Genomic DNA, 9,450 nt, shown 5'->3' with positions numbered 1-9,450 from the left:
GGGGGTTGGATGGGAGGCACAACCTTGCCCACCCTTCCGACCCTGGAGGGGGCCAGACGGGGTCGGAGGACCTGGGTTCTAATCCCACCTCCGCCACCTTTCTTTAAGAGTTAAGAGTCGAGCAGTGTTCTAAGTGCCGGGATGGATACGGATCGATCGGGTCAGATCCGGTGCCTTTCCCGTACTGGATTCACAGTTCAAATAGGAGAGAGTACAGGTTTTGAATCCCCCCTTCGCAGTTGAGGAAACTGAAGAGGAGTTAAGTGACTTGCCCGAGGTCACGCAGCAGCCAAGCGGCACAGTGGGGAGGAGAATCCAGGTCAACCGATTCCCCGAACCTGGGCTCTTACCACTCAGTCACGCTTCTTCCCAATTGCCTGCTGTGAACTTGGGCAAGTCATCTAACTTCTCTGCACTTCAGTGTCCTCATCTGTAAAATGGGGATAATAACGTTGGTATCTGTTAAGCGCTTACTATGTGCAGAGCACCGTTCTAAGCGCTGGGGTAGACACAGGGGAATCGGGTTGTCCCACGTGGGGCTCACAGTCTTAATCCCCATTTTACAGATGAGGTCACTGAGGCACCGAGAAGTTAAGTGACTTGCCCACAGTCACACAGCTGACAGTGGCAGAGCTGGGATTTGAACTCATGACCTCTGACTCCAAAGCCCGTGCTCTTACCCGCCCTCCCTCCGACTTAGGCTCCGCTCCCCAGGTGGGACAGGGACTGCGTCCAACCTGATAACCTTCTATCTACCCCCGTGCTTAGTACACTGCTCGGCACATAGTGAGCGCCTGACAGATACCACGTTTTAGCTGCCGGGCCCAGGGCGGGGGGCTCTGACAGCCTCACCGTTGGTTGGCATCCAATAAATATACGGCTGGGGGAGGGGATGGGGATTTTTCTCTTTATTCCAACTGACTTCTTTCCCTCGTGTCCATCCCCCTGCACCCGCCCCTCCAGTGGGGGTGGGCGTTCAGTGGGAGGGTGGGTCAGTCAATGTAAAAGAGATGGCCCCCATTTCCCTGCGATAAGCGTCGCTCTCCGGTGCGTCGAGGCCCCGTCCCCCTGGGGTCTGAAGGGAGAGTGGATCTCGGCCGGCCGGAGTCGTGGGGGTGGGCCGCGGCTCCAGAGTGGGCGTGGGTCGCAGTTGTTGCTGGGCTCGGGGAAGCGGGGGTGGGCGGCGCGGGAGCTCAGAGACGCTGCAGGAGGTGGGCGAGGCCGGGGGCCAGGAGCAGAAGGCAGCCGCTGGGACTGCTCAGTGAGGTTGCTACACTGGTGGTGTTCCCCTGGGCCAGCTGCAGGAGGAGAAACACCTTTAGCTGTGACCTCCCCCTCGCCCCCCGGGCACCTCCGGGCACCCCGGGCAGGGAGCAGGCCAGCACACGCGTGTCGTCGCTTTAGCTCGGAGGGTGGGAGGGCGCCTTGACCTCAGGTCACTTAGGAAAGGAGCAGGTGCTTGGGACCACTAGGCTCCCCCTCCGGCTGGCCGGACCAGTGTGGCTTCTCCTCCAGGGGCCCCTGGCGCCCCGACCCCTCTCTCACCCCCATATCTGGAGCTCGCGCCGATCTCTCACCCTGATTTCTCCAGGGACCAGCGCCAGCCGACATAATGGAACTAAGAGCTTCACCCCACCCTCATCTCGGGGGGTCCCAGGAGGCCACACGGAGAACGTGGACTTCTTCCCTTTTCCCCGACCCCCGCTTTCGCCTCTCCCCGAACCTAGGCCTTCTCGGGGGTTTAAAGACGCGTCGTGAAGCGTTGAGCTTGCTCCTCAGCCAGAGGGGTCTGCTTCTCCCTTCAGTCCCACCCCCCAACTCTATCCCCCCTCACAGCTTCCTCTTCTTTTGCCCGTCTTAGAGACAGGATTTTTTGTTTCTGTGGTTTTTGTTAAGCGCTTACTGTGTGCCAGGCACTCTACTAAGTGCTGGGGTAGATACAAGCTAATCAGGTCAGACCAGTCCATGTCCCACATCTTAATCTCCATTTTACAAATGAGAGAACTGAGGCACAGACAAGTTAACTGAATTGCCCAAGGTCACACAGCAGACGAGTGGCAGAACTGGGATTAGAACTCCCTTCTGACTCCCAGGCCGGTGCTCTACCCACTAACCCACGCTGCTTCTCACGAAAGGGCTTTATTTAGAAATCCTCCCCTCCCGCCCCAGCACACACACACACATATGCACAAAACCAGTGTAGCCGGGTGGACAGTCCATGGGGCTGGGAGTCCCGAGACCCGGGTTCTAATCCCAGTTCTGCCGCCAACCTGCTGGGTGACCTCAGGCAAGCCACTTAACCTCTCTGAGCCTTTACTTCCTCATCTGTAAACTAAAATAAGTTACCTGTTCTTTCTGCTTCTCAGACTGTGAGCCCAGGCTGGGACAGGGACTGCTTCCTATCTGATCATGTTGATTCTTAACGAGTTGATTCCCGTTAAGCATCAACAAGCCCTTGCTATTTTTAAGCGCGTACTGTGTGCCAGGCTCTGTACTGAACACTGCGGTAATGATACACGATAATCAGGTTGGACCCGATCTCTGCCCCACTTGGGGCTCCCAGCCTTAATCCCCATTTTACAGATGAGCAAAATGAAGCCCGGAGAAGTGATCTGCAGAGAAGCAGGAGGCGGAGGTGGTGATTTTCAGACAGTACCCACTGCGTGCAGTGCACCGAGCTAAGCGTTCAGGAAAGTACCTCAGATGCGCAAGACAGGTTCCCTACCCGGCAGACTCTTACATTCTAATGGGGGAGTCAGACATCAAGTCTGGGGTCTCAAACCCCCCGCCCACCCCCGGCACCCCCTTTAGACCTGCTCTCCACCCCTCGCCCGAAGGCGGGGGAGAGAGAGGGCAGCAGGAGATCCGAGGGACCCAACTGGACACCCCGATCCGGGCCCCCACCTACCGTGGACTCCATCCCGGCCAGGAGGAGGACGAAGGCGAGGGTGACGGTGAGGAGCAGGGCGGCCTTCATGGTGGAGTCGCTCTCTGTTGCAGCGCGGAGGAGGAGGACGGGAAACTCTCCCACGTCGGGCCCGGCTTTATATGTGGCCCTGCCTCAACCTTCTGTGCAGGAAGTGGGAGGAGGAGGCGAAAGGGGGAAGTGGGGCAATGGGGGTGGGAGGGAAGGACGTTTCATTCACTCGATTGTATTTATTGAGCGCTGACTGTGTGCAGAACACTGTACTAAGCCCTCGGAAAGGACAATTCGGCCATAAAGAGAGTCAATCCCTGCCCAGACGGAGCTTACGGTCTAGCAGGGGGAAGACAGACATCGAAACTAGTGAACAGGAAAAGTATGGAACGTTTCGCAGTTTGACACATCTGGACCCTTAGTGAGTGTTCGCTGGACGGTGGGCGGAGAACGAGGCTACCGGCTCTGTTATTTTGTACTCCCCCAAGCCCTTAGTGATCCATCAATCCACCAATCATATTTACTGAGCGCTTTGTGCAGAGCACTGAACTAAGTGCTTGGGAGAGTCCCCTCCCAGCCCCACAGCACTTTTGTACATATCTGTAATTCTATTTATTTCTAATGATGTCTGCCTCCCCCAGTCTAGACTGCAACCTCGATGTGGGCAGGGAATGCCACTGTTTACTGTTGTACTTTCCCAAGCGCTTAGGACAGTGCTCTACACAGAGTAAGCGCTCAATAAATACGATTGAAGGAGTGAATGAAGGAATACAACAGAATTCTCTGCCCATAACAAGCTTACAGTCTAGAGACAAGCATCCAGACTAGGGTGCAAAACACACAGTAAGCGCTCAGTAAATACCACTGATTGCTTGACTGATGGTGCCTGTCTCCCCCTCTAGATTGTAAACTGGTTATAGGCAGAGACCGCGTCTACCAACCCTATCACCTTGAACTCTCCCAAGTGCTTAGTTCAGTGCTCTGCACACAACGAGCCCCCGATAGGTCGTATCGATTGATTGAACGAGTGGAAGACGGGGGCCCGGAAGTAGCAAGGTCTTGGGTTCTAGTTGCGGCTGCCACTTGTCTGCTGTGTGATCTTGGGCAAGTCGCTTCTCTTCCTCTGGGCCTCAGTTCCCTCGTCAGTAAAATAGGAATCAAGACTGTGAGCCCCAAGTGGGACAAGGACCGTGTCCGACCTGATTACCTTGTATCTACCCCAGGGCTCAGGACAGTGCTTGGCACATAGCAAGCACTTGACAAATACGGTTATCATTGTTATTATTATTATTATTACTATTATTATCAGCTGGGCCTCTCCCAAGGGGCGAGAGAACAGGCCACAGCTCTTACCCTCAGACTTGGGTAGGAGGGGAGGAGGCATAACAGTTTGAAGGAGAGGGAAGGATCCCAGTTCAAAATGAAAGCTGATCTTATCTGCTCTCCACAGAGCAGTACTAGGTGCTGGGGGGAAAACAAAACCACCCAGGGAACATATCGACACAGTCCCCGGGCCCAGGGGATCGATCTAGGAATAACGCCGGGCGACGGGACGGACGAGAGGCCCGGAAGAAGGGATGAAACAAACGCAGAGTGGAAAGAGCCCGGGCCTCCGCTCTAATTCCGACTCTTCCCCTTGCCTGCTATGTGACCTTGGATGAGTCACCTCCCTTCTCGGAGCCTTCGTTTTCTCATCCATAAAATGGGGATTCAACTCCTGCTGGTTTGTTTTTTGGGGTTTTTAAAATGGTATTTGATAAGGGCTTACTACGTCCCGGGTAGATCCAAGCTGATTAAGTTGGACACGGACCATGTCCCCCATGGGGCTCACGGTCTAAATCCTCATTTTACACATGAGGTAGCTGAGGCGTAGAGAAGTGAAGTGAGTGGCACAAGGTCACACGGCGTTCATTCATTCGATCGTATTTATCGAGCGATTGATTGAGTGAATGCTGTGTGACCTTGCCCAGGTCACTTCACAGCCGACAAGTGGCTCTCCGGCCCAGGTTTGGGGGGCCGAAGGGTGGATTTCCCCAAAGTTCCTACTCTCTGTGATTCATCTCTCTCTCTTTGGTGAATCTGCCGAATCCCCTGAAAGGGCTTCCCGCCCACAACGGCGATTCCCATAAGAGAAGCAGCGTGGCTCAGTGGAAAGAACCCGGGCTTAGGAGTCAGAGGTCAGGGGTTCTAATCCCGGCTCCGCCACTTGTCAGCTGTGTGACTTTGGGCAAGTCACTTAACTTCTCAGTGCCTCAGTTACCTCATCTGTAAAATGGGGATGAAGACTGTGAGCCCCACGTGGGACAACCCGATAACCGTGTATCTACCCCAGCGCTTAGAACAGTGCTCGGCACATAGTAAGCGCTTAACAAATACCAACATTATTATTATATTTAGGTAGGCACAGATGGGTTACGGGTCAGCTAGACTGTAAGCTCCTTGTGGGCTGAGAATGTGTCTGTTTATTGTTATACTGTCCTCTCCCAAGCGATTACTACAGTGCTCTGCACACAGTCAGCGCTCAATAAATACGACTGAACCAATGAACGTTAAATCCTCAGCGTTAAATGGAACAGGGACTCCTCCTCGGCAGCAGGCGGGAGGCATCTTCATCAGTGACATATGAGCGCTTACAGTGTGCAGAGCACTATAGTAAGCGCTTGGGAGAGGACAATACAATGGAACCGGCCAACATGTTCCATGTCCACAGTGAGCTTACAGTTTAGAGGCAGCAGAGAGAAATAGCAAGGCCAAGAGGAAAGAGCCCAAGCCTGAGAATCAGAGGAGCTGGATTCTAATCCCGACTCCTCCACCTGTCTGCCGTGTGATCTTGGACTGCTCACTTAACTGCTCTGCGCCTCGGTTCCCTCATATGCAAATTGGGAATTAATCCCACTCATTCGTTCGGATCGATCGTATTTATTGAACGCTTACTGTGTGCAGAACACTCTACTAAGCGCTCAGGAGAGTACAATCAACAGACACAATCCCTGTTCTCCCTCCTATTTAGACTGAGAACCCCACGCGGGGCCTGATGATCTTGTATTTAGTGCTTGACACAAAGTGAGCGCTCAAATCGCATCGTTATTATCCCAAGCACTTAGTACAGTGCCCGGTAAATGCTACTGATGGACTGAGAGTTGAGAGCTTAGTACAGTCGGTGCTTAGCACAGCGCACGGGCAGATAGGAAGCGCTTAAGAAATACCATAAGAAAAAGAGAAAGTAAAAGAAGATTTAGCCCCCCTCGGATGAGGAAGGGAAGACAGTGGAAACACAGGAAGGGAGGGGGGCAGGGCGGAGGTGGAACCAGATGAAGGAGGAGGAAGAGGAGGAGGGAATCTGTAGGACGAGGACCTTGTCTGACCTGATTATCTTGTAGCTACTTCAGTTCTTGGCAATCATCATCAACACAATAATAATGGCATTTGTTAAATGCTTATTATGTATCGAACACTATTCTAAGCGCTGGGGTAGATCCAAGTTGATCAGGTCAAACGCTGCCTCTGTCCCACATGGGGCTTACAGTCTAAGAAGGAGGGAGAACAGGTATTGAATCCCCGTTTGACAGAAGAGGAAACCAGGGCACGGTGAAGGTAAGTGACCCATCCAAGTCACCCGGCAAGCAAGTGGCGGAAGCAGCAGCGTGGCCTAATGGACGGAGCCCGGGTCTGGGAGTCAGAAGGTCATGGGTTCTAATGCCGCCTCCGCCACTTGTCTGTTGTGTGGTCTTGGGGAAGTCATTTAACTTCTCCATGCTTCAGTTCCCTCATCTGCAAAATGGGATTAAGACTGTTAGCCCCGTGCGGGACAGGGATTGTGTCCACCCCGCTCATCCTGTACCTACCCCAGCGCTTAGAACAGTGCCTGGCACAGAGTAAGTGCTTAACCAATACCATAATTATTATTTTAATTGTCAACCCCGGTCCTTTCATGCTCAGTCCAGTGTTCTTTCCACTAAGTTAGCTTCTGCACATGGTAAACTCTTAACAAATATCATTTGTTCAGACCATTAATTTGTTAGACTGTGTCTGACTCCACTGTCAGCCGCTCCTCCCCATCATCTCGATAAAGAAGAAGTGAAACCCGGGCCACCTGCCTTGCAGGCAGGGGTTGAAAAGGGTATGGGTACATGGGGGGATGCCATGAACTCCCCACAGACTGTAAACTCCTAAGGACAGGAAATATGTCTACTGACTCAATTATCCTGCCCCGTGGGTCACTTTACTTTTCTGTGCCTCAGTTACCTCATCTGTAAAATGGGAATTGAGACTGTAAACTCCACGTAAGACAGGGATTGGGTCCAACCTGATTTACTTGTACCCACCCCACCGCTTAGTACATGGCCTGGCACGGAGTAAGAGCTTAAATACCACAGTTATTATCTCTAGACTGTAAGCTCGCTGTGGGCAGGGAATGGGTCTATTTACTGTTCTAGCGTACTCTCCCAAGTGCTTAGTACAGTGCTCTGCACACAGTAAGCACTCAATAAATATGACTGAATGAATGCATAAGAAGTCAGCAAATACTACTGATGGATTCATCAGGTACAGATAGGGGCAGGGAAATGTTCACAGCTTCTTGCTCTAATTCAGTTGCACATATTGAACGCTTACTGTGTGCAGAACACTGTACTAAACGCTTGGGAGGGTACAATAGAACAGAGCTGGTAGACATGTTCCCTCCCCTCCACGAGCTAGACACGTGCAGCAGAGTGATATGTGCCTCAGTTACCTCATCTGTAAAATGGGGATTAACTGTGAGCCTCACGTGGGACAACCTGATTACCCTGTATCTACCCCAGCGCTTAGAACAGTGCTCTGCACATAGTAAGCGCTTAACAAATACCAACATCATTATTATTATTATGATATTTCCCCAGTTCAGCCCCAAAGCCGAAGCAGCTCCAACCTCTGGCTCCAACAGGGGCTGCGTGGCCTAGTGAAAAGAGGCCGGGGCCTGGGAGTCGGAAGGTCATGGGTTCTAATCCCAGCTCTGTCGCTTGTCTGCTGTGTGACCTTGGACAAGTCACTTCTCTGGGCCTCAGCTAGGAAAATGGAGATTGAGACGGTAAGCCTCACATGGGACAGAGATTGGGTCCAACTCGCTTTGCTTGAATCCACCCCAGCGCTCAGTACAGTGCCTGGCATGCAGTAAACACTTAATAAATACCATCATTATTAACCAGGGGGACTGGAGGAACAAACGGTGTGCTGTCATCCTTCTGACTCCCACCTTCTTGGCTTGCATCTCCAAAATGCTTAGCACAGTGCTCTCTACCCAGCGCTTACACAGTAAGGGCTCAATAAATACCACTGATTGATTGATTTGGGATGGATCTCCTTACACCCCTGATTCTTATTCATTCAATTGTATTTATGAAGCGCTGCGCACAGAGCACTATATTTTCCCCTTTACCCCCCAATATCACCTCACCCGTTATGAATGGCTCATCCTTGATTGTCTCCAAACCCGCCGACATTTTCAAGCAGCTCTGCCTCCTCCAGCTATGTCCCGTGTCCGGCCAGTAAGGAATTGGTGTGGAGGCCCCGGTAGAGCAGCAGCGGAAAGAGGCCGGGCTTGGGAGTCAGAGGTGGTGGGTTCGAATCCCAACTCTGCCACTTGTCAGCTGTGTGACTTTGAGCAAGCCACTTAACTTCTCTGGGCCTCAGTTACCTCATCTGGAAAACGGGACTCAAGACTGTGAGCCCCATGTGGGGCAATCCGATCACCTCGTATCTAATCCAGCGCTTACGGCAGTGCTTGGCACATCGTAAGCACTTAATAAACACCATCGTTATTATTATTACCCCCGTAGCCCCGATGAACCTATCTTTCACTTATACACTATAAATTAATAACATATTATTCTTAATGTCTGCCACCCCCTCTAGAAGGTAAGCCTGTCACAGACGTGCTGGCTTATTCCGCTGTACTGTACTCTCCCAAGAGCTTAGTACAGTGCTCTGCACACAGTAAGAGCTCAATAAATACTACTCGACCGATTAATTGAAACACGAGCCGGCCCCAGGTGTGGCCAGAACGATGCACTCTGGGATTTGTAATCTTCCAGGAAAGGCCCCCTCCCCCAGCAACCAATCCCATCGAAGAATTCCCGGCATTTGGACCTTTGGGCATCTGATGTTCGCCCCCATCCCCAATCCCACAACCCTTATATCCATCTCTTTAAATCATATATTATAAATTACTTATTTATAATAAATAACTTTTTTATAATTACTACTTCATCAGTAAATCCGACTCGATTTGCTGGGTCCATACCAGCGCTTAGTACAGTGCCTGTCTCGTAGGAAGTGCTTAACAAATTAAATCGTATTTATTGAGAGTTTACTGTGGGCAAAGCACTGTACTAAGCGCTTGGGAGAGTACAGTATAACAACAAACAGACATATTCCTGCTCACGACGAGTCCACGGTCTAGAGGGGGAGCAAACGCCATCATTATTCGATTTGCTCGTAATCCACCCCAGCGCTTAGTACAGTGCCTGGTGCAAAGTAAGCGCTTAACAAATACC

The 9,450-nt window shown here is 51.9% G+C and overlaps 1 long non-coding RNA gene across 1 annotated transcript; it reads right to left on the bottom strand.

Moving 5' to 3' along the window:
- Positions 1 to 886: 886 nt before the first annotated feature.
- On the bottom strand, positions 887 to 3,044 carry LOC103167534. Its single transcript, XR_003765289.2, has 2 exons — positions 2,909 to 3,044; positions 887 to 1,298 (listed from the first exon to the last, which is right to left on the bottom strand). It is a non-coding gene; the product is annotated as an uncharacterized LOC103167534 (long non-coding RNA).
- Between the last annotated feature and the right edge of the window lie 6,406 nt (positions 3,045 to 9,450).

Source organism: Ornithorhynchus anatinus, chromosome 16 (assembly GCF_004115215.2).
Source record: "Ornithorhynchus anatinus isolate Pmale09 chromosome 16, mOrnAna1.pri.v4, whole genome shotgun sequence".
NCBI lineage: Eukaryota > Metazoa > Chordata > Mammalia > Monotremata > Ornithorhynchidae > Ornithorhynchus > Ornithorhynchus anatinus.
The sequence above is the reverse complement of the archived record's forward strand: the minus strand, read 5'-3'. Positions and strand labels throughout refer to the sequence as shown.